Genomic DNA, 8,022 nt, shown 5'->3' with positions numbered 1-8,022 from the left:
AATCCTACTACAATCGCCATGGAGAACACATCAATCCAGGCCGCCATGGAGAACACATCAATCCAGGCCTCACAGGAGAACACATCAATCCTGCTACACAGGAGAGCAAATCATCCTGTTCCACAAGAGAGCGAATCATCTTGTCCCACAAGAGAGCGAATCATCTTGTTCCAGTGCGCACCACCAGGGGAGGGTGAGTCACCCTGTGGTCGTATGTTGCTCTAGTAGATTCTGTAAGCCCCACAGAGCTCCCAGAGCTCAATGTATGCAACATGCAGGACCCTTTTACAAAGGTCTCTTGATGACTCCAAGTCATTCGGGAAAATCACAAATTTGATCTTTCTCCCGGGGCTTTAGCGACCTGTATATCATCTCAGTGCGATGGAGCCTCCTTGCTCATCGACTTTCCATATCCCAGATAAGGCAGTATCTGATGTCTGTTCGCTGGAGCAATTTTCGAATACAGGATTCCTCAATAATCGAAAACAGCTAAGAAATTCCGCAACCATGCAGCTTCATACAAGATCATACTCGTAGCCATGTATTCGGTCTTGGCGGTGCTTATAGTGACCGACTTCTGCTTCCTGCATCGAAGCAGAATCCAAAGAGAACCAACACTGAAAAGTGCTCTAGTGATCCTCCACACTGCCTGCCCACTCATCATTAGAATAATCATGTGGTGCAGTGTATCTCAATCCATCAGAGATTGTGCCCCTGAAGATATCTCAGAAGATTCTTGGTACCAATCCAGTGAGGCTCAACCAAATATGAGCTCACCATGCTAACTGCAACACATATGTTCGAATGGAGGTTCTCCAAGAACATCAATGCGAATGAGTTTATGAAACTCAAAGGCATTTCCCAAATCTGGTCTGACATCATTACCATATAACTTCTGAAAGTTAAGATCCTCGAGGTAGTCACAAGCTTGCAGCTTATCTTCCCACATTGCGAATCCAACTCCCTCTGTCTCCTATAAATGAGAGGGTTTGCACCTATCAGACATAGGTGCTAGTACGAGAGGTTTATCATCCACAACCTTCAAGTAATTGTTTGGATCGGTTTCACTTCTAGTGAATCTCAGTTGCATTAGACAGCTATCAATCCTCTCATACTATGCCCGAGGTGTTTTTCTTCAAGCCATAGAGGGCTTTCTTCCACCTGTATACATGAGATTCCTTGATCATGATTCTCAAACTCCTCGGGTTGTTCCAAACCTGTGAACTTGTTGCATGAGGGGAATGGTCCCCTTATAATATTTTCCTTCGGTACATTTCAAACATGTATCTTCATGCTTCTTTTTGAATTCAGGCATCCTAGTCACCATCTGTCTCACAGACCTCCGGTGCTGAGTCCATGGACATGGTCCCCAGTGGACTTCCTGCAACTTGATACAACCCTGAACTCAAAAACATGTTTAAAAGATCTATTTTCAAACACGTAACTTTCCATCGATAAGTGCCACCTTGTAACCTTTGACTTCCATTTCCGAGATGGACATCAGGTTCAATCAGGTACACAAAAGAGATTTTGGGGTTCCTTGCTTTCGTGGAAGAGTCGACCATTGTCTTTGATGACCCGCATCTCTGTCATTCGGGCACTCCTCCGCATAAGGGCCGAACTCATAACCAAGACATCTACCTTTCCTTCCTACCCTTAGATCTGAACTTCCCAATGAAGTGATGCCATCAGAAGTTTTGCTGCGCCATTCTAATAACATTCTCTGCTTCAACTTCACCCTAGGTGAATTATGAGGAACCCATTGATCCTTTTGTCTTGTCCCAACTGTATTTGGTGATTGCTCTTTCACTCTTGCTTGGGCATTGTCTTCACCTCAGCTCCAATACCATGTTAATTTTAGGTATGTTCTATGCTAGAGCAATTTATTTAAATTTTCACAGTTAGCAATCACATCAGCATTACGATAAACTGCAGATAGAACATAAATATGATATGCAGAAGACAAGCCAAGACAAGAGGACACAAGATATGGCACTAGCCAGGGACAAACCCCACAATGTGTGGGGAAACCCTTTGATCAAATCTTCTTTTATCTTCAAAGTTTAGCAGAGAAAGAGAGAGAGAGAGAGAGAGAGTACAATTACACCAGAAGTCAACACTTTGACTTGTCTAGATCTAAGCATAGATCATCTTCTATAACAATGAGATCAGTTGAAGACATTCTGCTTCAACTGATTCTCCAAGGTGACTCCTTCACCTATCATCATGCTACATCTGGTTCTCTTGTTGTACCACTCATACTGCACCATACTTCACTAATCACGTTGCTCATGTCCATGATCTTATCCATCATCATGTTGCCCTTCATTTCCATGATCTCATGCTGCCCATGTCCATGATCTTATCCATCATCATGTTGCCCTCATACATCAGCATGTAGTCTCATTGCCAATCATGCTGCCCTTTACTTCATCATGCAGTCCCATTACTAATTATGTTCATATACATATATGTGATGAGATCACTTGTGAGACCATGATCTTAGACATTAATCCTAGCCAAGGCTGACTCTTCTTGACTTGGTGATCATTGCTTCTTTCATCATGTTATGATCCTTATCATCTTGACTGCCTCAAAGATACTTATTTATGAGAAGCTCTGGATCAACACTGAAGCTTGCTTCATTAGTGTGATTATGCCGAGACAGTGACATATACATATGAGAGACTGAGATGACACCCAACGTAATTTTATTGTGCAATCTGATTTACTGTTGTTTATTACATCTAAACTGCCACAGGGATACCACCAAGATTACGGCTATAGTAGTTCCTTCCTGCAACCTAATTACCTTTATCACTGCGGCTACCCTCTCCTTGACCGCGGTTTCCCATGTCTTGACTGCGGCCTGACTACAGCTTCTTCATTCACTGTGGCTTCTACGATTATAAGTGAGTTCTTGTCATACCTGTATAACGTATACCCAAACTTCACGTGGATACATGTATAGCGTAAACTTAAACATGTACAGTGTATACTCAAACTTCACGTGGAATGGCAGACAGGAATACGAGGTTCAGATGCGTGAACAAGTCTTGTTGACTTGACCCATTCACTGTGTTTAGATCTTCAGAAGCCTACGGCTCCTCTTCCATACTGGACTGCGGTTATGACAGCAACTTCTTTATTGACTGCAAGGGATTTTGACGGTGGTTTCATCTTTACCCTTACTATGGCTTGGCATGTGCATCAATTTGAACAGCGCATAATTATTTCCATGAGCTGCGTGTAAATATCTTTACGAACAGCGTGTAAATATCTCCATGAACAGCGTGTAAATACTTCTTTGGACAGCGTATTAGGGTCTGCGTATAAGGGTTTCTAGCACAGCCTGTTAGAGTCTCGGATGCCAGATCTCTACGGCTAGGGCAACGTATAGCCGCTAGGGCATCACTTTGATGACCAGCGTATCACTCATGGTGTCTCTCTCCTTCACCAAAAACCCAGACGTGGAGAGGAGGAGACTACATGAAGAGTGTGTCTAAAAGACTTCACATCCTCTCTTATTTATACTAAAAGTGTAAGGTTGAATAGACATGACGTTTTGGCTTCTAGAGCCTACATAAGAGCTGGTCGGCTTGATAACAATTACATAGACAAAATAAATTCATATCTCCATAAATACTTATCGGAATCGGATGATCTTTGGATCAATCCTACACCTCTCGACGAGAGGGATCCAATAAAATTATCAGCTGCCATAAATAAGCTGACCCACATGGAGTTTTGCCCTAGTTGCCAATTTAACAATTTGTCAATAACCTCAATATCTTGTAGAGGAGAGGTTTTCTCATGTACAAGCATAAGTCATGGATGTAAACCATAATGTGAGCCTCCTCATGGAAGCCCTTACCAATAATTTTGGGATTTTTTTGAGAAGAAGGAGGTTCTGAGGTAAAGGTCAGATTGGAGGGGAAATCGAAAGATCAAGAAGAACCAGGGAGGGAGTGTAAGAAATAACATGAAAAGGATCAACCTAGTTTGAGTGTTGTGGACCATGTGTAGTCCCTATTCTAAATTGACACAAAGGATGACATCAAGATGGATCAAGGTGAGTTTGATGCTCTGAAGCTAAATCGTTGATTGCATTAGTTATAAGTATATCTTAGAGTACATCATATAGAGGAAGAACAAAAAAAATTGTTTGCTCAGCTGAAATTAGAGGGTCATGCCCTAAACTAATGGGAAATCCATGGAGAGAACTTAAGTTTGGAGGGAGATCCTCTAGTGACTAAGTGGATAGATTTCAAAACCCCCATAGTCACAATTTTACCCTATCAGATATGTAGAGGACCAGTGGATTTGGTGGCATTACATTTGGAAAAAGAAGGGGTAAAGTGTATAGGAGTACACAATAGAATTTAAAAAGATGGACATAATGTTGGGTATCTCCCCAAAGAACCCAAATGTACTCCTCAAGTATATGATGCGTTTACAAAACCATATGTGGAATCAAGTGATATTCTTTAAGCCCGGATCGATGAATAAGGCTTGTGTATAGGCATAGTACCTAGAGAACATAGGCCAGAAGAAAGGGAAATCAAGTGGGTCCAACAGAAAGAGCACCAAGAATATTATAAGCAAGTGTTGTGGCTGCAACACATACCAATCAATTTTTTTAATTTATGAGGCCCTCCATATGAATTTTGTTGATAACATACTTTGAATGGCTTTGATTTCTTTATTTTGTGAGATTTTCATTTTTCTTGAATTTTCATTTTGACGATTTCATTGCTTTCATTTTGTTGCCATCTATCCAACGATTCAAGTTTCATCTTATTCTAACTTATGGTTTAGCAAATATTCTTGGTCATGACCAATTTCACGACTGGTTATATATATATAATTTTAATATATTTTAATTTATTTATTTTTTATTAATATATTTTTTTAATTATTCAATTAATCTTATTAATTACCTCAATTATTAATATAATTTTAGAAAACCCTCCACAAAAATATATGTATTATATATTATAAAAAAACATATTGTAAATATATAATAATTCAATAAAACAAAACATATTAAATATAATATATATTATATAAAATAAATAATAATAAAAAATGAATTGAATATTCCCCGGTTCCTTGGTTCCCGAAAGTTTTAAGTGTCGCGCTTTCTGAAACCCTTGAAATGGCCAGGCCCTCAGTGACGTAATGTGACATCAAGTGGAGAAAAGGAGGGGGCATATGATACAAGACTTTATATTATAGTGGGAGGGGGGTCCCACGTGGGTCCCTTCCTCCACTCCCTCCATCTCTTCACTTGATCTAACATTTTTTTTTGGTAGGTCTCCTCTGCATTTCACCTAACTTGAAACATGGCCATGTAACTATATAAAGTGCTCCCTTTTTTAATGTTTAACTTTAGATTAGGTTTGTCTTGTTTTATTTGTTTTATTATATTTTATTTAATATTTAAATTTTGTATTATTTTTGTTATTTCATTGAAATTTATTTTTATGTTATTTATTTTTAAATATTATTTATTATATTAAAATAAAATATTAATAAAATTGTTCAGAATTTTATGAATATAACTAAGTTAAATCAATTTCGCGATCTTCACGTGGAGAGTGATATTTTGAGTTTTACATAATGAAATGATGCAAATGAGAGTTCGTTGGAAATTTATTTCCATGGAAAACAATTTGGAAGCATTAATTCAAGCATATTTGACCATTTTCTATCCCAAAAATTTAGTAGAAGTTATAGCTTTGAATTCGCAATCAAAAATCAATTTTCTGAGTTTGTTAGGGAGAGTTTTCATTTGCTCAAAATTTCTTGTTGTTGGCAATTAATTTTTAGATTGCCAATTTTTCCAAGAAATATCTACATGGAAAAATCGAAAGCATTTGTTTTCTTTTATTTAACTTTTTAAATTTAATTTTAGTTTATGAATTTATTTTGATAGTTTTGAATTTTGGTTTTGTGTGCAAATTTAATTGACTTTAATTTTAATTTTGATTGTTTTTTGCAGGGTTTGTTCCAAAGAGACCAGGCTCAAGGGATTTGGATAAATATAATTGCACTAGCAAAGAGGAAAGAGAGATTTTTCTCAGTTGAAAATCAAAAATCTAAACTTCTCTTACAAATCCCCTTTTTAGAAATTCAGTTGTAAATTATAAATAACAAAATGAGAGTGGTGAAACATATCCTTTTTTTGAAAACAAAATACTCTTTGCACTATTGCAAGAAGAATTTTATCTATAAGATTAGTGGGAATGCTCAGATATGGGCCTAGGGGTTTTCCTTTTGGGATTAGATCTCAGTTGTAGGGGCTAGATCATGCACTATTGCAACTTGTTGACAGTGTTGGAAATTCGTCAACCAAGGGGATCTCCCTGATATGAAGCCTCAACTAGACCTCACACTGTTTGGTGTAGGAGTCTCATCCGGTATAAAATCCCAATTTCCATACACTTAGAGATTTTCCTTGGCTCTAGTTGTCAACACGGGAGATTGATATAATGGTATCCTCGAATAGCAAGGTAAGTGTGCTTGGTGAGTGTGCAACGCAAATGTGTCAAGGTTCTCTTACTACAAAAAGGGGGAGAAAAGTGAGCCTCTAAGTGAGAGGTAATAGTACCACCCAGGAAGAGACACACGCGAACCAGGAAGTTCTATCCAACATCCAGCAGAATAGTCCACAGCGGATGCGATAACCGTTAAAACCAAAGTATAGGGAAAGATTCATCCACCATCCAGCAGAATAGTCCACAACGGATGTGACGCTCGTTATAACCAATAAGCGAGAAAGGTTTGTCTAGTATCCTGCAAAGTAGTCCACAAGGATGAGACAACAGTGATAACCAGTACAACACATTTCCAACAAGGTAGCACTAAAACAATTGAAATAATTCAACTATCTTAGTACATGCAAAACAAACATGAATTACAAATGCTCAAAGAATAGTCTTACAAATATCCACAAGTCATGCATGGAAACGTGATGGCCTGAACAGGCTTTTGTATTAAGAAAAATTTCTAAGATGCATATTTACATCATACATCACTAGCCCTAATAGTGGGACATTCGAGCCACTCCTTGCTCCTCAAAGAACTCATTGAAACTATCTATGCTTTGTGGGAGTAGCCAAGGTGAAAAAGTGTTTTGCCCATATAATGAGGGGGTATATATAACCAAGGGTGATGCTTGACCCTTGTGACTCTTCGACTACCCTCATGACTGTTCAACTTCCTATGAATTTTCAACTGAGACGACTCTTCATATTCATGTGTGTCTATTGGACTTCCACTTTACATTACATTCGATTTACAATGGACATGGCGCATAGTAGTGATGTGGCCTTTAACAACTTATGACATGACTTGACATGAAATTACTGACATGGATTAGCTTGCTGAGATGGAAATGTCAAGCCATTGTTGTTGATGAGTGATAGATGTATTCTTGGATGCACTTTCTCTTCTTCTTTGCATAGCTTGATGATGCAGGGTCTTCAATGATCTTTGGTCTTGAGAGGTGGTTGCATGCATGTGTTCCCTTTGTTTGTGCTTAATAAGATTCTTTGTCTGTCTAGCTGTAAGTGAGTCTTCTAGCATGTGCACTTCTCCTTCTCCTTCTTCATCATCTCACCATGATCTAACAGTTTACCTGCTCCTGCCATTCACTCATGATGGGATGACATCAAATTCAAAAAGTCCTTAGTCTAAGATGATGCACTGTTATCCATGGACTGAGCCCTGGTACATGTGAGGCTGGGAAATAGGGCCCAATAATTATGCATTACGTAGTTCCAAGTGATAGGGAGGGAGACTAGTCACTGAGATTGTGCAGAGTGCAACTCAGGCTTGGTTGAGGAAATCTTGAGCACAATGTACATTGGCAGGGAAAATTGCACAGAGGCCACTAGGGGACATGACTACGCAGTTGAGACCATCAGTGGTTGCTACAAGATGGGACCCTGGGAGGCAAGTCTATTCAGTTTTTGGAGGCAAGGCATGACTGGGTAGCAGAGGGGCCTGGGAGGACAA

The sequence above is a fragment of the Pinus tabuliformis genome, chromosome 9 (genome assembly GCF_031772625.1).
Source record: "Pinus tabuliformis cultivar Carrire ecotype Pingquan chromosome 9, CPIR1, whole genome shotgun sequence".
In the NCBI taxonomy this organism is placed as follows: Eukaryota; Viridiplantae; Streptophyta; class Pinopsida; order Pinales; family Pinaceae; genus Pinus; species Pinus tabuliformis.
The sequence above is the reverse complement of the archived record's forward strand: the minus strand, read 5'-3'. Positions refer to the sequence as shown.